We start from the raw sequence: 23,774 nt of genomic DNA, 5'->3' as shown, positions 1-23,774 counted from the left end.
AACCTTGCCAGCATCTGTTATTTTTTGGCTTTTTAATAATCGCTATTCTGACTGATATGAGATGGTATCTCATTGTGGTTTTGAATTTCATTTCTCTAATGATAAGTGATGTTGAGATTTTTTTCATGTTTGCTGGCCACAGGAATGTCTTCTTTTGAGATGTTTCTCTTCATGTTCTTTGCCACTTTTTAATGGAGTTGTTTTTTTCTTGTACGTTTGTTTAAGTTCCTTATAGATCCTGGATATCAGCCATTTGTTAGATGCATAGTTTGGAAAAATTTTCTCCCATTCTGTATGTTATCTGTTTACTTTGTTGATAGTTTCTTTTACTGTGCAGAAATGCTTAAGTTGGATTAGATCCAATTTGTCAATTTTTGCTTTTGTTGCAATCACTTTTGGCATCTTTGTCATGAAATCTTTGTAGGTGCGTGGCATTATTTCTGGGCTCTCTATTCTGTTCCATTGGTCTATATTCCTGTTTTTGTACAAGTGCCATACTGTTATAGTTGCTGTAGCCTTGTATTATAGTTTGAAGTCAGGAAATGTGATGCCTCCAACTTTGTTCTTTTTGCTTAGGATTGGCTTGGCTACTCGAGCACTTTTTTGGTTCCATATGAATTTCAAATAGTTTTGGTTCCATATGAATTTCAAAATAGTTCTGTAAAGAATGTCATTGGTAGTTTGATAGGAATAGCTTTGAATCTGTAAATTGCTTTAGGCAGCATGGCCATTTGAATGATATCAGTTTTCACAATCCATGAGCATGGCATGTTTTTCCATTTGTTTGTGTCATTTCTGATTCCTTTGAACAGTGTTTCCTAATTCTCATTGTAGAGATGTTTGCCTTCCTGGTTAGCTGTATTTCTAGGCATTTTATTCTTTTTGTGACGATTATAAGTAAAATGGCTTTTCTGACTTGGTTCTCAGCTTAGATGTTGTTGATGTATATAAATGCTACCGATTTTTGTACATTGATTTTGTATCCTGAAACTTTGCTGCAGTTGTTTGTCAGATCAAAGAGCTTTTTGGCTGAGACTAGGGGGTTTTCTAGCTATAGAACCATGTTATCTTCAAAGAGCGGTAGTTTGACTTCCTATTTGAATGCCTTTAATTTCTTTCCCTTGCCTAATTGCTCCAGTCAGGACTTCCAGTACTATGTTGAATAGGAGTGGTGAAAGAGGACATCTTGTCTTGTTCTGGTTGTCAAGGGAAATACCTCCTGCTTTTGCCCATTGAGCATGATGTTGGCTGTGGGTTTGTCATAGATAGCTCTTATTATTTTGAAATTTGTTCCTTTATTTTTGTTGAGTGTTTTTAACATTAAGGGATGTTTAATTGTATTGAAAGCCTTTTCTGCATCTATTGCCATAATCTTGTGGGTTTTGTCTCTAGGACTATTTATGTGATCAATCACATTTATTAATTTGTGTATGTATAACCAACCTTGCATCCCAGTGATAAAGCCTACTTGATTGTGAAGGATTAGCTTTTTGATGTGCTGTGGGATTTGGTTTGCAAGTATTTTGTTGGTGATTTTTGCATCTATGTTCATCAAAAATGTTGGTCTGAAGTTTTCTTTTCTGGTTTTGTCTCTGCAAGGTTTTGGTATCAAGATGACACTGGCCTCATAGAATGAGTTAGGGAGGAGTTCCTCCTCAATTCTTTGGAGTAGTTTCAGTAGGAATGTTACCAGCTCTTCTTTATGCATCTGTTAGAATTCAGCTGTAAAGTCATCTGGTTCTGGGCTTTATCTGGTTAGTAAACTTTTCATTACTGCTTCAATTTTGGAACTTGTTATTGGTCTGTTCTGGGATTCAATTACTTCCTGGTTCAGTCTTGGGAGACTGTATGCTTCTGTGAATTTATTCATTTCTTCTAGGCTATCATGCTTATGTGCATATAGGTGTTCATAGTAGACTCTAAGGGCTTTTTGTGTTTCTGTGGGGTAAGTCTTGACGTCCCTTTGCCATTTCTGATTGTGTTTATTTGAAGTTAGTGGTCTGTCTTATTTATTCTATCACAGAACCAACTACTAGACTCATTGATCTGTGTGTGTGTGTGTGTGTGTGTGTGTGTTTTAAATCTCAATTTCCTTCGGTTCAGCTCTGATTTTGGTTATTTCTTGTCTTCTGCTAGCTTTGGGGTTCATTTGCTCTTATTTCTGTAGTTTCTGTAGATGTGGTGTTAGGATGTTAATTTAAGATCTTTCTGGTTTTTTGATGTGGGCGTTTAGTATTATAAACTTCCCTCTGAACACTGTTTTAACTGTGTCCCTGAGATTCTAATATGTTGTATCTTTATCATCATTCATTTCAAATAATTTCTTGATTTTTGCCTTAATGTCATTGTTTACCCAAAGGTCATTCAGGAGAAGGTTGTTTAGTTTCCATGCCATTGTATAGTTTTGGGCGGTATTTTAGTATTGATTTCTGTTTTTATTGCATGGGTATGATTTCAGTTTTTCTGAATTTGCTCAGAATTGTTTTATGTCCAATTGTGTGGTCAATTTTAGAGGATGTGCCATGTGCATAAGAGAAGAGTGTATATTCTCTTGTTTGGGAGAGAAGAGTACATAACTATTAGGGCCATCTGGTCATGTGTTGAGTTCAGCTCCTGAATATCTTTGTTCGTTATTTTCTGTTTTGGTGATTTCTCTAATACTCTCCGTGGGATGTTGAAGTTTCCTACTATTACTGTATGAAAAATCTAAGTCTCTTTATAGTTTCTTAAGATCTTCCTTCATGAATCCTTATGAATCTTCCCTTAGGAATCTTCCTTATGATCTTCCTTTATGCTCCTGTGTTGGGTGCATATATATTTAGGGTTTTTAGGTCTTCTTATTGAATCGAACCATTTACCAATATGTAATGCCCATCCTTGTCTTTTTTGATCTTTATTTCTTTAAAATCTATTTTGTCTAAAATTAGGATAGCAACTCCTGTTTTTTCCTGTTTTCCACTTGCTTGGTAGATTTATTCTCCATCTTTTTACTTTCAGCCTATGGGGTGTCACTGCATGTGAGATGAGTCTCTTGAAGCCAGTATACCATTGGGTGTTGCTTCTTTATCAAGCTTGCCACTGTGTACCTTTTATTTGGGGCATTTAGCCAATTCACATTCAAGGTTAATACTGATATGTGTGGATTTGATCTTGTCATTTTGTTGTTAGCTATAGATGCAGACTTGTGTGTGGTTGCTTTATAGTGTCAATGGTCTATGTACTTAAATGTGTTTTTGTACTGGCCAGTAACAGTCTTTCCTTTTCATATTTAGCTCTCCTTCAGGACCTCTTGTAAGGCAGGTCTGGTGATAATAAATTCCCTCATTATTTGCTTGTCTAAAAAGGATCTTGTTTCTCCTTTGTTGATGAAGTTTACTTTTACTGGACATTAAATTCTGGGTTGGAAATTCTTTTCTTTAAGAATGCTGAATATGGGCCCTAATCCCTTCTGGCTTGTAGGGTTTCTGCTGAAGGTCCGCTGTTAGCCTGATGGGGTTCCCTTTGTAGGTGACCTGTCCCTTCTCTCTAGCTGCCTTTAACATTTTTTCTTTCTTTTCAACCTTGGTAAATCTGAAGACTATGTTTCTAGCACCCTCTGCTCATCACCAGACACGGCCTTGGGGATGGTCTTCTTGTGTAGTAACTTGTAGAGGTTCTCGGTATTTCCTGAATTTGAATATTGGGCTCTCCAAAGAGGTTGGGGAAATTTTCATAGATAACATCCTGGAATGTGTCTTCCAAGTTGCTTGCTTTCTCCTTCTCTTTCAGGGATACCACTGAGTCATAGATTTGGTCCCTTTGCATAATCCCATATTTCTCAGAGGCTTTCTTTCTTTTTTTTTTTTTTTTCTGACTGAGTTAGTTGGGAGAACCCATCTTCTACCTCTGAGATTCCTTCCCAGCTTGATGTATTCTGCAGTTAATACTTGTGACTGCATTATGACATTCTTGTAGTGTGTTTTTCAGCTCGTCTGATCAGTTTGCTTCTTTCTTATAATGGCCATTTTATCTATCAGCTGCTGTAGCATTTTATTATACCCCTTAGATTCACTGGATTGGGCTTTGACTTTCTCCTGAAAATCAATGTTCTTCATTCCTATCCCTATTCTAAATTCTATTTGTTATTTCAGACATTTCAGGCTGGTTAACAACCCTTGCTGGGGAACTAGTGTCATGGTTTGGAGGAAAGAAGACACTCTGGCTTTTTGAGCTGCCAGAGTTCTTGCACTGGTTCTTTCTCATCTGTGTGGGATGATTTTCCTTTAATTGTGATTTAATTTGAATACAGTCAGTTGACTTATTTTCTGGATGTTTTCAGAAAAGACTGAGCCTTAGCTCAGGGCCTTTACTTTTAGCTGAGTTCTTGTCCTTGGTTTCACAGGGTAGGTATATTAGCAAAGTATTTTTGATGTTGAAATTTGGGCTATGATCCAGTAGATGGCACTTAAGTATAATGGCCAGTAGGTAGGCTCTTGCTCAGCCACGTAGCTCCTCTGTATTTCCTCACATTTGCACCTGTACTCCCTCCCAGTGTTCAGAAGGTGTGGGCTCCTCTCCCACTCGAGTGCTGGCTGCAGATATTGGCTTAACACACCTTGGCTGCATACTGTAGCGCTGGAGTGAGCTCAGGCTTTATGCTCCTTCCCCAGCTTGGAGGCAACAGGGGAAGGGACCTTGGCAGTGGCTATGGCAGAGGGCCTTTCACTTGTCTTTTGAGGCTCCACCCCAGAGAAATGCAGAGTCACTTCCAATCAGTGTGATCGACCTTGAGTGGGGTGGCTGTGTTGTGGGCCCAATCCAATAGGCCCTGTCTTGTGATAAGCAGGGGGTGCTGGAAACTCCTGGGGGAGACGGAGTGGTCTCTTCTCCTTAGAGCAGCTGTGGCTTGCTGGAGGTGTGGTTAAAGCACTCAAGGTCTTTGCTTCTTTCTCATTTCAAGGACAGCAAGGGAAGTACCACTGTAGTGGCAGTGGAAGAGGGGTTTTCGGTTGCCTCTGGGAGTTAAACACAGAGCCGATGGTACCAGGAATGTTCAGCCAGAGGGTGGGATGGCTGCATTGCTGGCCCAAGCTGGGAGATCTTCTTGGTGAAGGGTGGAGGCTTTTCTCTATATGTCGACTGTGGCATGCTGGAAGCAGAAGTGAAGCCCTCAGGCTCTTTATTTCTTCTCCATTTCGAGGGCAGCAGGAGCAGAACCTCTGACATGGCAGTGGCAGAAGGGCTGTCATTTGCCTCTGGGAGCCCCTTTTCAGGGAAGCACAGAGACACTAGCAGTGGGAATGCTCAGCTGGGTGTAGGGCAGCTGTTCTGTGTTCCCAAGACAGGCGCCCTGCCTGGTGAAAAGTGGAGGGTGAGGTCTCACAGGGAAGAAAGACTGGATCCTCTTCATCATATGGTGATTGTGATGTGCCAGAGGTTCCAGCCCTTCGTTCCTTCCCCATCCTGAGGGCAGTAAGGACAATATCACTGCAGCTGCAATGGCAGAGGGGATGTGGGCTGTTTCTGGGATTTCCTCCTCAGAGAATCAGAGAGCCGCCACTGGCTGAAGTGTTTGGGTGGGGACAGAGCGGTTGTGCTGGAGGCCCAGGTCTAGAGGCGCTGCTGGGTGAAGAGTAGCAGAGGTGGAGATCTGTGTGGAAAACAGTCCAGCTACTTGTAAATATGGCTGTGGTGCGGTGCGGCACGAGGAGGGGTTTGGGGGTTGGAGCGGTCCTGTGTCACTCCCCAGCCAGTACACTCTCTCCTGAGGGCAACAGGAGTCATGGCTTTAGAGCAGCAAAAATGGCGTCCTGCCCCTCCTTCTGGGAGCTCTGCCTCAGGGAAGTGCAGAGCTGCTACTGCCCTGAGAACCCAGGAGAGGAGTGGCTGGAGTGACAGGTTGGGAGATGCTGCCCAGTGAGGAGCAGTGGGGTTGGAGACTCACGTGGAAAAACTGTCTGGATGCTTTTCCTTGAGATAGCTACACTGCTGAGTGTCTGCATTAGTTTGTAATCACTGCACACCCTCCAGATCCTGAGGGTAACAGAAGAGAAGGTTGTGGAATAGTAAAAATGGCAGCCTGCCTCTCCCCCTGGGAGTTCCATCCCATGGAACTGTAGAGCTGCTCTCGGCCAGAACTCAGGCTAGGGTAGGGTGGCCTCACTAGCATCCCAGGCCAGCAGGCCTTATCCTGAAAGATGCAGTGGAGGCAAGGGCTGCAGTCCATCACTGCTCAGCCCCTGGATTTGGCCCCTTTCCTGGGTGCATGCTAGGAAGCCCAGCCTCCTGTGTTGCCAGGGCTGCAGCCACTGGTGCCAAGGTGCCAGGGGACCCAGTGCTCCCAGGACTCTGCATGTGCCTGAGCAGCAGCTTTGCCCAAACTCCACATAGCCCTCTGTGTGGGTCTAGAGGCCTCAGTAGAGGGAGTTCACAGGGATCTCCTGAGCGCAGAGATGTAAAGGTCCATGGCAATAGTGTGGGTCCCTGGGACTCTGACTCATTCACCATTTCGCCACGTTGGGGGACCTCCCCTGGCTCTGTGCCATCCCCACGTGGGCAGTTGTCCTGTGTGGCTATTTGTTTTCCATGAGTCACACTGTTTCCTTGATAAATCTCAATGTGTCCACCTGGATGTTCCAGTTTAAGAGCTAATATTTACTTGCTGCTCTTTCTCCTCTCCCTGAGAGAGGTGCACATTAGCTGCTTCTAGTCAGCCATATTGGCCCTATGATAATAATCTTAAAATAACTGCTGACTTCTGTGATAGATGCTGATGTTTCTTCAGGAGATATGTGTCTCCTGGTTAACATGTGGTCAGTTATATCACTACCATTCCACTAACATTTTATGTAAGTTATATGTTCCTTGTCAATGTTCTTGAGAAACAGAAACTCAGTATTTAATTTGCCATTAAGCATACACTTTCTTTTAATCATTTATGCTGAAAAGACTCATAGAAAAATTACATGTGTTAATAGTAAGAAGATTAATAAGCAGTTGAAATTTTACACCATGGCAAAAAAAACATGTAGAAAGTGTCAGAACACTCTTCAGTACTCTACAGCAGGACGGCTTAAGATTTTGTAGCCCAGGTGGCAAGGTGTGTCACAAATTTAGAGAAGGCTACTCTTCTCTCTCTTCCTGTCCTAGCACTGCTCTGTCACCTTGAAGATTTGTGGGATTGGGTAAGAATACCCTTAGTATTGATGCTGGCATTCCTGTGTCAGAAGTCATTCAGAAATGACACATGTAAAGCTTCATGTAGCAGTTTCATAAATAAAATAGCAAACAGTTTTTGAGTGTTTACTGTTTCAGGTAAAGTATATACCTTCTTTGACACTGATCTGTTAACTGAAAATAATAAAAACAATTTCCCTACCTATGGTTTTACTACTAATAGTAATAGTAATAATAATAAGCATATATTGAGTATGCATCAGACATTTTAAGTACATTAGTTTATTTAATTTTCTTTATTATTTTCATTGCCCTTTCTTCCTTCAGTTTCTGTTCCAACAACAATAAATTTCCTCTTCCCCTTATGAAAACTTTCCACTGTGTATACACCACAATAAGCAGTTTACCTCCCTTTGTTCTGAAGCAGATGGCATCTTTGCCCTGCACAGCCCCATTTAAAGATTTGGAACCTGAGGCGTAGGAAGATTAAATTACTTGTTTATGTTATGTGGTTAGGGAAGAGTAAGGATTATTTTACCCCAAGAGACAGGCTTCAGAGCCCACATGCTCAATTACTTAGCTAGACTCGTTCTTGACCTTAAGTGTCAATAATTGGAAGTTCCAATCAATGAAAACTGGAGTAAATAGGATAGGAAAATCAGTGGTCACCAAAGCTTCAAGACTAAATTTAAGCCTCCTGTGAGAACCATTTTGTGGGTTTTCAAAAATAATTGGAGGATACTTTGAGGAAATGTTGTTTCCTGATTGAGAAATCCTTTGTAATTTGAATATGAGTATAAAGGGAATTTCATTGGTATCTACAGGTTGGAGAGGTCTGGGTTGGGTTGTATGGAAATTAATGGACTTGGATAAGATGATTCCTAAATTTCCCATGTGAGCTAATTACCATTCTGTTTTTAAGACCTGTTAACATGGCACCACAAACATTGCATTTTAGTATTTCTGTCTGATTGATGGAAATAAAAGAACAGGTGATGTCCTAAAACCCGATTCTATTTGTTTCTAGTAGAAATGACTTTCTAAAAGGTGCTTCATTTTTGATGATCCTCTTTTTGCATTCTGCTTCTCCAGGCTGAGAAGAAGAGAATTCATCACACAATATCATGTGGTGCATATTTAAACATAAAGCCAGGCTGTGGAGAATATGCCATGTGTTCCTGCTAATGTGGGAAATTAGGTTCATCAGGAAAAAATCACACTGCTCACTGGGCACTCAGCACACTAACCAGGTTAACCTTTTGTTCCAGTTGGTCCAGACTTCTGTGCTGGGAACCAAACAGTAATGTTGGAGAAAGTACTGTTAAGCTGCATTACAATCCTAATGATACAGGGTAGAGCTTTGCTAACCTAAGGCAATTTTAGGCGTTTGAGCAGGCTTTAACACTAAGCATTATGGGACAAAGAAAAACTGAATCACAGTTTTTTAATAAGATACTATAATATAGAGAAAATGCACTATACGCCTATCAAAACCCAGCCCCTCCAAATGTGCTCAAGATCCTTTTTCTTCACTTCTCAAAGATTTTGGATTTTGCTTTTCAATGATGCCTTCTCTCTCTGTGGCATTAGCAACCTCTCACTTACTACTGGCTCATTCACATAAGTGCACTGATACGCCCTATAAACGTAACAAAATAAGTACTTTTCTCTTGACCCCACTTCCTCCTTCAGCTGCCATTCTATTTATCTGCTTTCTTTAATGACAAAATTTAATGACAAAATGGTATGTGTGGTCTCCATTTTCTCGGAATCAGTTTGCCTTGTTTTTTATTATGAAATATTTTAGGTGCACAGAAACCTATAGGGAGTAGTATAGCATACATAACTCTACATCCACTCTGCAGCTTATCAAGGCTTAATATTGGACATTTGCTCCTTTTTAAAAGAGATAAAACCTAAGAGGTAGATTTGAAGTCTGTGTATTACTCTCTGATTCTATTCCATCTTTCATTTAAAAAAAAAATCAAACAAAAATCAACGATTACTGTGGTTTAGTATTAGTCTGCCCATGTTTTCCCCCTTATTTTTAGTACACATATATGTAGACATAATGTATGTGGGGATAGGTATGTGTGTACACACACACACACACACACACACACACACAATATTAACCATTCTTGCATGGTAGGAAAAATCTCTATACCTTATTTCCTTGTTTAAAATCATTTTGACATTCTTTTATTATTATTATTACTGTTATTGCTTTTTCTCTAGTCTTTCAGATAGAGTTTAGAATCAGCTTGCAAAGTTTCATCAAAAATCAGTTGGGATTTAGATTGAAAATACACTGCAATTACTGATTTACTTGGCAATAATTAGCATCATTAGCAACTGGAGTGTTTCTATTCATGAACATGACAGATTTCTATACATATTTGCATATCAATTTATGTCGTTTACTGAAGTTTTATAATTTATGCCACAAATATCTTGAATCTTTTAAAGGTATTTATTCCTAAGTATGTTATAGCATTTGTTGCAATAGTCAATTTCTCCTTGTAAAAAACTACATTTTATGATAATATTGGGGCTCAGAACACAATACTCTAAAGTATGGCACCTTGGTATGCTGAAGACTTTGAACTGAAGGGGATTGGAAGGGCCTCAGAAGCAAGGTCTCTCTAACCTTCTCCTCTCTGATCTTCTGCCCTCCTGTCTCCTGATTCTTTTTTTTTCTCCAAAGCTAGTCATAGTTATCAAAATTCTTCATCCCATGGCAGGTCATAGAAACTAGAACTCTTCTTTGCTAAAGCAAGCCCTAAAACCTAGAAGGTTACTCTCTTCTTTCTCTCTTAAAGACTCTAGTTCCAGAGACAGGGTTCTTGCCCCATACCTAGGAGGAACAAATTCTACACAGAGAGGCCAAGAAGAATCTGAACAGAAAAGCCTTGCTGGATCCCTCGCTCCTCTCTCTGTTACCATTAGATCATACCATTTGTCCAATCATATTTCTGCATGGCTGTCTGTTCTTCATTAAACCTTATTATAAAATAGACAGTATTCCCTGGGTTTTGGGGTCTTTGATTCTGAAGTCTCCTGCATCACATAAAACTTTGTTAATAAATTTGTTATGTTTTTATCTTATTTTCCTGTCTTTTGTTATAGGAATGTTGTCAGTGACTCTGGTGATGGTAATAGAAAAGGCATTATACCTTTTTCACCCCTAAAATTGCTTATTAATGTTATATGAGAATTCATTGACTTTATTTTTAAATAACTTTATACTTTGAAAAGTTTTAGTTTTATAGAAAAGTCGTGACGATAATAATATGGAGTTCCCATATATCCCACACACAGTTGCCCCATTGTTGGCATCTTACATTAGAATAGTACATTTGTTATGACTTGTGAAGCTACATTGATATATTATTATTCCTAAAGTTCATACTTTATTCAAATCTCATTTATTATTATCTAATATCTTTTTTTTCCATTTGAGGAACCATTCAGGATAGCACATTACATTTAGTCATCATGTCTCCTTGGCCTCCACTTAGCTATGACAGCTTCTTATACTTTCCATGTTTTTGATGGCCTTGGTAGCTTTGAGAATTACTGGTCAGGTATTTTGTAGGATATCTCTGAATTAGGAGACATTATATGAAGTTTTTCTCATGATTAGAATAGTGTTATGGGTTCTAGAAAGGAAGGTAAAATGCCACTTGCATCAAAAATCAGGGGTATATATTATCAACCTGACTTATCACTGATGATGATGATGATATTGAACACCTGGCTGAGGCAGTGTTAGGTTTCTGTACTCTAATATTACATCACCCCCTCCCCATTTATTTATCTAATTATTTACTTATATCAGTATGAACTCATAGACATTGATTTTATTATTCAGTATATAATGAACACCACTGTATTTTACTATTCAAATTTTTCCAGTTTTAACCATTGGAAGCTTTCTCAGCTGGGTCTTGTGTTCATTTGATATACTCCCATCATTTTGGAATTTTTTTTATCACTTCCTTTCTGATACTACAAGGTGCTCTAAACTCATATATTTCTTGACCCAGTGCTTCCATGGAAAACAACTTCCACTCATTTTCAAAGTTACCTAAGTCAATAGTTGTTGTGATAAGGGAGGAGACCACCCCCATATTGTCTTATGCCCAATTTCTGCTTCCAAAGAAAGAAAAAGTAAAAACTAAAAGGCAGAAATGAAATCCACAAGCAGACAGCCCAGCGCCACACCCTGAGCCTAGTAGTTAAAGATTGACCCCTGACCTAATCAGCTACGTTATCTATAGATTACGCACATTGTATAGAAAAGCACTGTGAAAATCCCTATCCTGTTTTGTTCCGATCTAATTACCAGTGCATGCAGCCCCCAGTCACATACCCCCTGCTTGCTCAATCGATCACGACTCTCTCACGTGCACCCCCTTAGAGTTGTGAGCCCTTAAAAAGGATAGGAATTGCTCACTCAGGGAGCTTGGCTCTTGAGACAGGAGTCTTGCGGATACCCCCGGCTGAATAAAACCCTTCCTTCTTTAACTCGGTGTCTGAGGAGTTTTGTCTGCAGCTCATCCTGCTACAGTGAGGTTGTTTAATACACTTGGAATACAATAAGACTGTTTTGTCACATTCTGCAGTCTATCCTGGTATCTCCTAGACCTCATAAATATTTTCAACATTTGTATACATTAAGGTCGACTCTGTTCTGTAAAGCTTAATAAGTTCTGATAGATGCATATTGTCATGTGTTGACCATTACAGTATCATGCAGAATAATTTTACTACCTTGAAAAGTTCCCCATGCTACACCTATACAACTTTCCACACCTTCCTTGAGCTGGCAACCACTGTTGTTTTTACTGTCTCTATAATTTTGCCTTTCCCAGTATGTCACATAATTGGAATCATCCAGTTAATATCCTTTTTCAGCTGGTTTCTTTCATGTAGCGATATTCATTTAAGATTCATGTGTGTCTTTTTATGGCTTGATGGCTCATCTCTTTTTATTATTATGTAACATTTCATTGTATAAATGTAAACAGTATGTTTATCCATTCATCTACTGAAGGACAACTTGCTTGCATCTAGTTTTGGCAATTATGAATAACTCTGCTATAAACACTGACATTTCTGTGTGAACATGTTTTTAACTCGTGTGGGTAAAGACAAAGAAGCACTATTGCTATATCATATGGTAAGGGTATGTTTAATTTTATAAGAAAGTGATAAACTGTTTTCTAAAGTGACTACCAATTTGGATTCCCTTCAGCAATGAATGAGAGTTGCTGTTGCTCCATATCTTTGTCAGCATTTGGTGTTATCATTGTGTTGGATTGTAACTGTTCTTTCTTTTTAAATTAATTTTGTGCACAGAAATTCTGTTTAACTCTTTTAATAGTTGTGATAGTTTGCATTCCAATTTTTCTTTATTTCCTATATAAATAATTATATAACTGTACATAGACTGACAGTGGATGATGTTAGTTTTTCTTTTTCCTTTTGGTCCTTATAAGTTTAATTTTTGTTTTATTATTGAACTTTCTAGTACTTCCATTTCAGTGGTGAATAGAAGTAGTGATACTAAACATCTTTTAAACTAAGGGTGGTTTTTTTAATTTTTTTTTTTATTTTTTATTATTATTATACTTTAAGTTCTAGGGTACATTTGCACAATGTGCAGGTTTGTTACATATGTATGCATGTGTCATGTTGGTGTGCTGCACCCATTAACTCGTCATTTACATTAGGTATATCTCCTAATGCTATCCCTCCCCGCTTCCCTCCCCACAATAGGCTCCAGTATGTGATGTTCCCCTTCCTGTGTCCAAGTGATCTCATTGTTCAGTTCCCGCCTATGAGTGAGAACATGCGGTGTTTGGTTTTCTGTTCTTGTGATAGTTTGCTGAGAATGATGGTTTCCAGCTGCATCCATGTCCCTACAAAGGACACGAACTCGTCCGTTTTTGTGGCTGCATAGTATTCCATGGTGTATATGTGCCACATTTTCTTAATCCAGTCTGTCACTGATGGACATTTGGGTTGATTCCAAGTCTTTGCTATTGTGATAGTGTTGCAATAAACATACATTGCATGTGTCTTTATAGCAGCATGATTTATGATCCTTTGGGTATATACCCAGTAATGGATGACTGGGTCAAATGGTATTTCTAATTCTAGATCCTTGAGGAATCGCCACACTGTTTTCCACAATGGTTGAACTAGTTTACAGTCCCACCAACAGTGTAAAAGTGTTCCTATTTCTCCACATCCTCTCCAGCACCTGTTGTTTCCTGATTTAAGGGTGGTTTTTAATGTTTAACAATTAGATATCATATTTGTTGTGAGATCCTTATTGATACACTTTATTGGGTTAAAAAGTTTCCTCAATTTGTGGTTTGGTGAGTTATTTTAATCATGAAAAGATGTTTAATCAGTTATTTGAATCTATTGGAACTGTAATATAATTTTCTCCTTTAATCTGTTGATGTAGTAATTACAGGTAGTTTGTTTTCTAATGGTAAACTATTCTTGAATGTCCAGTAGAAATTCAGTTTAACCATAAACCACTTTTTAAATACACTGCAGATCAGCTAATATCTTATTTAGAACTATTATTGCATCTATGTTTATAAAAGTGCTTGGCCTTAAATGTGCTTTTCTCTTACTACTCTTGTTAGATTTTGATATAAACTATATATCATCCTTACAAAAGTTTATTTAATGCTTTGCTATTTTGTCTGTACTTCAAACTTTTGTATAAGATTGATACTTTCTCTTATTTAAATCTATAACACACCTATTAATATGTCTGGTAATAGTGGAGAAATATTTCTGGGCAGATTTTTAATTTATTGATTCAATTTCTTTAATGTTTACTTGAATAGTTGGAGTTTGAAAAAAAAGCATTAAAACTATTTTTGAAATTTATATTTTCTAAGAAATGTCCTTTCAATCTAAGTTTTCAAATTTAGTAACATAAAGGTTTTCGTAATTCTCTATTATATGTAATCTGAAATCTATATATGCCTGCTACCTTTTTATGTCTAGTATTATTTGTACACTAAATTTTGACAATGCTTTGTCTATTTTATTATCTTTTCAAAGGACTAGCTTTTAGTTTTATTAATTCTGTATTTTTTGTTTAATATTTTAAAAGTACCTGCAATATTTATCTTTTTTATCTTTACTTTTACCAACTTTAGTTTCACTCTGTTGTCCCTTCTCTAACTTCTTGAGGTGGACACTGTAACAGAGAAAGCTAACTTTCCACCAAATATTTGAACTCTCATAGTGTGGACTTGCTGACATGTCCAACTAAGGACAACATTAACCTGTCACTCATATGCATAGTTTCCACCAATGGAATGTCGGAAGAATTGATGAGTTTAACTTTTGGTACAAGTAGGTTAATTATCAGATGCAGGGTCCACTGTACACTTTCCTTTTGTGTGCTTTCAATAGCAATTTTTTGACACCAACTGGCTGTTCTACAATTCAATTTAATTTTGACACTCAATAACCAGAGTCAGTGCAGATCACCCATGTTAAGGGGAAGGTCTTTCAACTCTGACACTAGCTACCCAGAGTTAGTGTAGATCCCACAGGTTAAGCGGTTCCACAAGACTGTTTCCACTTCAGACTCCAGCTGCAAGTTCCAGGTTCCCAGGTTACCTGCACTTCTGTCTGACCTGGCTAAAAATTCACTGGGTCCCACCACTCCCTTTCATGTTTGACAATTTGCTAGAATGACTCACAGAACTCAGGAAAGTGCTACATTTACAATTGTTGGCTTATTATAAGAATACAAATAAATGACTCGGTGAAGAGGTCGTGGGATGAGATACAGAAGAGTCCAGAACATAGGAGCTTCGTTTCTGTGGAGTCTTCCCATTAGGTGTATGCCCTTCCATTACATCGATATGTTCACCAACAAGAAAACTCTTTGTGCCTCATTATTCCGAGTTTTCCTAGTCCCTCTCCCATCCTCAGAGGCTGAGGGTGGAGCTGAAAGTTTCAACCTTTTAATCACATGTTTTTTTCCTCTGGCAGTCAGCTGCCATCCTGATGCCATCTAGTGCTCCCCAGCATGAGTCTGCTCATTAGCATTAACTTAGGTATCAAAAGCAACTTCTATGAATAACAATAGACCCTCTTGTCCTTCAGGAAATTCCAAGGATTTTAGGAGTTCTATGTGAGGAACCTAGGACAAAAATTAAATACATTTTTGGAATACCTTACTTTGTCTACAGGCAGAATGAACATTGAAATTACTATGCTAACATTTCAAGGTGGTGAAACCACAGGGTGGAATTAGCTGAGATCCAGAGTCATCTCCTTGAGGACAGCTGTCTAAATCGATTACATGGTCATATAAGTGAGAAATAAAAACTTATTTTGTCAAGGAACTTTGATGTGAGCACTGTGACAGCACATTCTTTTTTCTGCCTTTTTTGTCTAAAAGAAAAATTTTGACTAAATTGAAGAATCTAAAGACAGAATTTGGGGTAAACATGTAACCATAATAGGTTCACTGACTGATGCATGTGGCAAGTCAATGCTGAGACACTGGGTTATAGCATAGAAAAAGGTTTAACCATAGGGTCACAGAACAAGGAGATGGGAGGGAACATCAAATCAATCTCCCTGAGGAGTTTGGAGCCGGCTAGGGCTCTTAAAGGTTTAGAAATGGGTGCAAATGTGGATATTGTTGATTGGTCAAGAGTGCGGGTAAAGTCATGGGACAGGGAGATGAAGAAACTATGTTTTTTTCCAATTCCTTTCCTTTGTAAGAGTCTTCTAGCTGGTTGGCATTAGCTGTTTCACTGATATTCTGAATCTGAAAAATAATTTAAATGCTTAAACAAAAGCATTGTTATTCTAATGTCAGAAATCCTATCTATAGGAACAATGTGGATGCATATATTCAGTATCTAGTGACTTTTGGTTATAAGGAAGTAGATTCAAGTACAGCCCGATTAATGCTTAATTATAACTACATTTCTGTCCAGAATTATTGCTTACCCTTTGAGGATGGCTTCAAATGCAACAAAAAGAAAGCAGAGAGGGAAACCCAAGAAAATGGAGAGCCACAGAGGAAAATGCCTACAGTTTGCATAAAATAAGCATTATAAATGTGTATGTTTCTAAAAACAGCCTCCAAATACACAAGGCACAATTGACAAAATTATTAGCTGGTGTGTGGTGGCATGCATCCGTAGTGCCAGCTACTCAGGAGGCTGAGGCCGGAGGATCTCTTGAATCCAGGAATTTGAGGCTGTGGTGAGCCAGTTGTGCCAGTGCACTCTGGCCCAGGCAACAGAGCAAAACCCTTTCCCCAGAGAAAAAAATTGACAAAATTAAAGGAGACATAGACAAATCTTCAAACTCTGTTGGATATTTAAAAACCTCTCTTTAGTTGACATAAGTAGTCCAAAGGTGAATAAAGCCATGGAAGAACTAAAAACACTGTAAACTATCTTGACCTAATTAATATTTACACATTACACTCTAAAACTGAAGGACACATTCTTTACAAGTACATATGGCATGTTCCTCAATATAGACAATATGACTGGCTATTAAACAAGTTGTAATACATTTTTAAGGTTTGAAACCATACAGAATGTAATGTAATTTAACATGATGGAATTACATTAGAAATTTATAACAGTATGAAATCCAGAAAATCTCAAATGTTTGAAAATTAACTCACATACCTCTAAGCATTTCATGGGTCAAATAATTGTTATAATGTTCTTTCTATTTTAATTCAGTTATAAACATTTCTAATATCTATTATCACATAGTTTTGGGTCCCGGAGATGTTTAGAAGTAGTTTCTAAAACTTCCAAATAGGCAAGCTTAATTTTTTAGGTATCGTTTTGCCCTTGTGATATGGTTTGGCTGTGTGTTCCCACTCAAGTCTCATCTCCAATTGTAATCACCATAATCCCCATGTGTCGAGGGTGGGACCTGGTGGGAGGTGATTGCAACATGTGGTCTGTTGCCCCATGCTATTCTTGTGATAGTGAGTGAGTTCTCACTATCTCATCTGATGGTTTTACAAGCGTCTGGCATTTCCTCTGCTTGCACTTCTCTCTCCTGCTGCCATGTGAAGAAGGTTCTTGCTTCCACTTTGCCTTCTGCCATGATTGTAAGTTTCCCGAGGCTTCCCCAGCCATGCAGAACTGTGAGTCAATTAAACCTCTTTTCTTTATAAATTACCCAGTTTCAGGCAGTTCTTTATAGCAGTGTGAGAAAGGACCAATACAGTTAATTGGTACAGAGTTAGTGGGGCACTGCTATAAAGATACTTGAAGATGTGGAAGAAACTTTGGAACTGTGTAACAGTTAGAGGTGGAAACAGTTTGGAGAGCTCAGAAGAAGAGAGGAAGATGTGGGAAAGTTTGAAACTTCCCAGAAAGTTGTTGAATAGTTTTGACCAAAATGTTGATAGTGATGTGGACAATGAAGTCCAGGCTGAGGTGGTCTCACATGGGGATGAGGAACATATTTTTCTAGTTCTAGATCCTTGAGGAATTGCCACACTGTCTTCCACAATGGTTGAACTAGTTTACAGTCCCACCAACAGTGTAAAAGTGTTCCTATTTCTCCACATTCTTCTACATTTCTTTCGATCTTGCTCTCATCTATGTTTCAGGGTATCTCTTAGGGACAGCATTAAGCTAGATTTTTTTTTTTTTTTTTTGACTAATCTGCCAATGGGTTAACTGGCAAATTAGGTCCATTTGTATGTGACTTGATTACCGATAAATTTTGATTCAGTTCTATATCTTCCTATAGACCTTGTTTTTTTTGCCTCTCTTTCCCTGCTCTCTCTTGTATTCATTATGTTCTTCCTCTTTCCTTGTGTTTCCTACTAATTTGGAAGTTATGCATTCTGTTTCTGATAGTGATATCAAGGGCACTCAACTACCTCTAAGTTTCCTCCCCAAAATAAAATATATAACAATAATCTTTCTCTCTTCTTATACATTATTCTTTAGCACTTTTATCTCTACCTCATTTAATACCTACATATTTGTATCTATTATTTTTCAAATTATTGTTTTATATAGGGATACTTATTTAGACATGTTTATGTGTGAAGTTTCTTCCATATTGTATGTCTTCCTTATAAAAGCTTATACACAGCAAAAGGAATAATCAGCAGAGTAATGTGCAACACACGAAGTGGGAGAAAGCATTCACAAACTATGCATCCAACAAAGGAACAGTATTCAGGATCTACAAGGAACTCAAATCAGCAAGAAAAAAAACAATCCATTAAAAAGTGGGCAAAGGACACTTTCTGCCTTTCTGAAGTATACATTTTAACAATTTTTTTTTTTAGTAAGAAATTATTGGTGATAAACCCTTCCGGTCTTTTACTGGGATTGCATTTAATTCTTACACTAGACTGATAATTTAAATGAGTCTAGAATTATATATTAATATTCATTTACCATCATCAGCCTCATTGCCTTAGTTTTTTCAGGTCTCTGTTCAAATTTCACCTTATCAGTGAGACCTTCCCTAACCACTTTATTTAAATAGCATGTTTCCACCACACCCCACAGTGTTTTTGGTCTCCTAAATTGGCCCTTATTACCATCAGCATCTTTTGTATTTCTTAGTTCTTTATTGTCTATCTTTTCCCACTAGCATGTAATATTCATGCACAACCATACTTTGCTTTGTTCACTCCTACATTCCTAAAAACCAAGACTAGTGCTGGGCACATAGTAGGAAATCTATACACAGTTGTTGAATGAATGACTGAGTTCTGCTTGTGCGATTAAGTCTACTGTCAGTCCAACTTTCATTCTTTTTCTTTCTGGTTAGTTTTTAAATCTCTGTCTTTGGTGTTTTGCATTTTAGTTATGACTTGCCTCTAACATATAGCTTTCCTATAGCTCTTTACTCTCCTATAACTCTTTCTTTCTTTTCTTCTTTCTTTCTTTCTCTTCTTTCTTCTTTTCTTTTCTTTTCTTTCTTTCCTTCTTTCTCTCTCCCCTCCCTCCCCCTTTCTTTCTTTCTTTTTCTTTCTTTCTTTCTTTCTTTTCTTTCTTTCTCTTTCGTTCTTCTTTCTTTCTTTCCTTCTTTCTCTCTCTCCCCCTCCCTCCCTCTCTTTCTTTTCTTTCTTCTTTCTTTCTTTCTTTCTTTCTTTCCTTCCTTCCTTCCTTCCTTCTTCCTCCTTCTTTCTTTCTTTCTTCTCTCTCTCTTTCTTTCCTTTCTTGGACTTTTATGACTCCTGAATATGAGCATACTATCTTATTCAGTTCTGGAAATATCTCACTATTATTTCTTCTAAATATCATTTTTCCTATTCTTCATTTCTTCTTGAAATCCTATAAGATGTACACTGGATCTAATAATTCCGTTCTTGGTGTCACTTAATGCCTATTAACTTATCTCTGTAATGAATTTTGGCAATTACCTAAGAATGGAATGTTTTCCATTCCCTGAATTCTCTGTGTCTAATCTGTTGCTTGCACAATCTGTATTTGTGCTCTAATCATTGTGTACTTTTTCATTTTAGAAAATTTATTTAGTTCTACGATGTCCCACTTTTACATAGTGATGTCTTTTTTATTACATTTTTATTATATTTTCTTAATTCTTTAAAGAATACTTTTTTTGTGATTTCTATAATATTGTTCTGAGAGTCGATTCTGCTGTTTGTTATGTCATGTGACTCTTCATGATGGATGATTTTCTTATTCATTATATAATTTTTCATTCTAACCTCATATCTAGTAGGCAGTTTTCTGTGATAACCTTTGTTAAATGAATTAAGAGTGTGATCCCAGAGTGTTTTTGTTTGTGTGTCTTGCAAGTGTCCTATAGTTATCATGGGGCATAGGTTGTACTAATATTCCAACTTAGGAATTCTTGTGTCATCTATATAATATATATTTTGACCTCCAAACCACACGTGTAGGCCCATGTTCTCAAACTCTCAAAGACAAACAAGCTTCCTTCTTGTTTTCTTCTGATATTGAGTGGATATTCCCTATTTCACCCTTTCACTGAGGTTATGACCTTTGATATTTACAATCAGAGCCTCCTAAACTTTTTACATCATGTTGCACTTAGAAAATTAAAACATTTCTAAGGTACACTAAGGTAAGTCCCACTACACTCTGGTTAAGAAACTCTGTTCTCAGTTCATACAGAAGTCTCTGTTCTAATTTATCACCTTATGAATGAACAAAACCTGGTTTTTTTGTCATATGATGCCATTAAAACCTTCAAACTCTGGCCGGGTGCAGTGGCTCATGCCTGTAATCCCATCACTTTGGGAGGCTGAGGCGGGTAGATCATGAGGTCGGGAGATTGAGACCATCCTGGCCAACATGGTGAAGCCCTGTCTCTACTAAAAATACAAAAATTATCCGGGTGTGGTGGTGCACACCTGTAGTTCTAACTGCTTGGGAGGCTGAGGTGTGAGAATCACTTGAACCCAGGAGGCAGAGGTTGCAGCAAGCCGAGATCACACCACTGCACTCCAGCCTGGTGACAGAGCAAGACTCCATCTCAAACAAAACAAAACAAAACAAAAAAACCCCTTCAAACTCTATTGGTATTGTAACCCACATTCCTTCTCCTCCCCACCCTCACCATCCAAGGGTGACTGTTGTGTTATTTATGTGCTTAGATTTGTGATTGTCAATTCATTTTGTTTGGCATTGTTGTTGTTGTTCGTTGGTCCTTTCTATTTCCTTTAAGCCCAACCATGTATGTAAAATAAGAATTTATTTGGCATTTCCAAATACCTGCAATGCAAAGTTTTGGTTAATCTTATTTAAAATTGATGCTACAATAAAGTAGTCCTTCTTCTTCAACCTGTTCTAATCTTGTCCCATCAATATCACTTCCTTACAACTGCTTTTACAAAGTGTAACAATTGGTTAGACTAGGTTATGCTGCAGTAACAATTCCAAAATTTTAGGACTTGCCTACAACAAACATGGTTTTTTGTTTTTTGTTTTGCACATTACATGTTGGTTGCATGACTGCTGAGATTCTACATCATGTCCTCTTCATTCCAAGAATTAAGGGAAACACCTATTTGGAATATGGTCATTCCTGTGGTAGAAGAAAAGGAGGAAGTATATGCTTCTGCTCACACCTATGACATGAGAATATTTAATTCCCCATGCCATAGGGAGGAGACATAGAAGTACTATAATGAAAAACAGCTAATATTTTGAACAACTTAATATCCCACAGTCTAAAACACTAGATTATAAATGATCCTTGTTGTTAGTTCCCATAGACACACTTTAGACCTCCTTTTTCTCAATTTATCACCATTGTTTGACATAGGGCATGGCTCCCTATGTCTCAAAGCATTTTATATACATGGCTTTGCTCAGTACCTACTTTTCTGGTTTTACTCTAGTAATCAAAGTATATGTGATATAACTGGTAGGATCTAACACTTTAAAGATGACCACATTTAAAAATTATTTTATATTAAACAAAACATTAACTTATCTCATCATTCTAAAAAAACACATACTCAATCCTGTCTTTTAATGTTTGATCAATGAATTGAAAATAAGCATGCTGTTGTGTTAATAATATCATTCTCACTAATGCCTAACTTTTTAAAGATATATTTTAGAGACATTTAGAAATGTATGTGTTTAGAGACATTATTTTAAAATGTATTTATTGATTTACCATGGGAACTGAAACTTTTCAAAGTGCTTAGCCCTATGTTAAAAGTGGTGTGAATCATCTCAATTCATCTCATTTATCCTTTTAATTTAATAACAGGCCTTATATTAACAGCATATTTGAAACCATCACTTAAAATGTTTGTTTGCTTCTGCTTCTCCAGTAAGCATAAGCTCAAGGTGAGATAAACCATTTTATTACTGTAATAAATACAGCTTTGGAAAAGTTGAAAGCACCAGGTCATGTACCTTATTTGACTAGGTATACAACATAGTTCTTTCAAAATGCATTTGTATAAAATCATGCATTCAGGGTTTACAAGACTCATAAAATAGTATAATTTGGCATAATTTAATCACATTAATACAAGTTGCCTCGGTCCATTTTATATTGCTATAAAGGAATACTTGAGGTTGGGTAACTAATACAGAGGTTTATTTAGCTCACAGTTCTGTAGGCTGTACAAGAAGCATGGCGCCCATGTCTGCTTGGCTTCTGGTGAGAGCCTTTATGCTGTTCAAAACATGGCAGAAAAGGTCAAAGGAGAAGCAGGCACATGTGAAGAGGACTCAAACCCAGATGTTTCCTGGCTTTATAACAACCCACTCTCAAAAGAACTATTTCATTCCTGTAAGAACCAACCCTGTCTTGTGAGAGCAAAAACTCAGTTACTACCAAGAGAATGGCACCAAACCATTCATGTGAGATTCACCTCCATTACCCTAACACCTCCCACTTATCCCTGCTTCTCAACACCACCACACTGGGTACCAAATTTCAACATTAAATTTGGTGGGGACAAACACACCATATCCAAACCATAGCATAACCTTAATTTTTTAAATGATGTTTTGCTAAATGAATAATTGATTGCTGAAGATTCTGACATCTCAGAGAACTTCTCTGGAATATCAACAACAAAAGCCTGGTTGATATTTAAGGCTGAAAACATTACTTCTCAGAAAGATATGGGATAGATAGCCTTGAAATCAGATTATCACCATTACCAATTAGAACAAGTTTTATTCTCTTTCTTCTCTGTGTTCCATATCCCCAAAATAAAGGAGTGGGATTAGATGGTCTTCAAAGCCTCTTCCCGAAACTTCTGCTTTTACTTGCTATAATGTCTAATGACATTTATCATTACTTTTGGAAAGCTAAGTCATAGTTGGTATGAATGGAGCCATTGTCTTTCCCAAATGATATGCCCCAGATTTCCTTTCTTTCAGTCACTCCCTGGTGGTCAAACTCCATGGGAACAGTATTATCATTGTGGTCTGAAAATGCTTTTCAATTGCCGAATTTACAACCAGTAACTTGGCTGTGGAGAAGGAAGCACTGTCTTCCTAAAGATGCTAGTTTTATACATTTAAAAAACTTAAGACACAATGCATATGAAAGATAGAATAGTATCATCATATGGGTACTAAACTGAATACCAGGGAACCTAGTTCTAGTTCTGCCACTGAACTATGTAACTGACTCAAGGCAATAACTGCCATTAAATTGGTGGAGTACATTATTGAGAAGTCTTTATTTAGTTCTAAAATTTTACATAAAATATGTCACAATTTGCTCTCATCTTTATGTTGGCAAAGTCAAGAAAAAATGTCAGAAAGGTTAACTTTAAGAAAGGTTTGGACACTTTTAGGCTTCTAAGACACATTTCCAGCCTTCTGGGACTTTTTGAGACCCTACATTTCATACATGTTTATTTCACTTAACCCCCTGACACTTTCAAACATTTTATATGTTCACTAGGAAAGACTTTTCATTTCATTTTAGAGTTTTTGGTTGATTTACATTCACTTAGATCTTCTTTTATTTTTGTTTAGCTTTTATAATAAACTGTTTAGATTGCTTTTGATTAGTATAATCCATAAATTTTATCTGAATCTGGTAAGCAAGTTTAGACCAGCTGGAAACTGATTAGATTTTAA

The 23,774-nt window shown here is 37.6% G+C and overlaps 1 long non-coding RNA gene across 1 annotated transcript; it reads left to right on the top strand.

Annotated features, from left to right (window-relative positions):
* Positions 1-656: 656 nt before the first annotated feature.
* On the top strand, positions 657-12,087 carry LOC117078227. Its single transcript, XR_004434950.1, has 3 exons — positions 657-782; positions 2,478-2,488; positions 12,076-12,087. It is a non-coding gene; the product is annotated as an uncharacterized LOC117078227 (long non-coding RNA).
* Positions 12,088-23,774: the final 11,687 nt, after the last annotated feature.

Source organism: Trachypithecus francoisi, unplaced genomic scaffold (assembly GCF_009764315.1).
Source record: "Trachypithecus francoisi isolate TF-2019V2 unplaced genomic scaffold, Tfra_2.0 Lachesis_group6, whole genome shotgun sequence".
Taxonomy (NCBI): domain Eukaryota; kingdom Metazoa; phylum Chordata; class Mammalia; order Primates; family Cercopithecidae; genus Trachypithecus; species Trachypithecus francoisi.
Note: the sequence above shows the minus strand (reverse complement) of the source record. Positions and strands in the feature narration are given on the sequence as shown.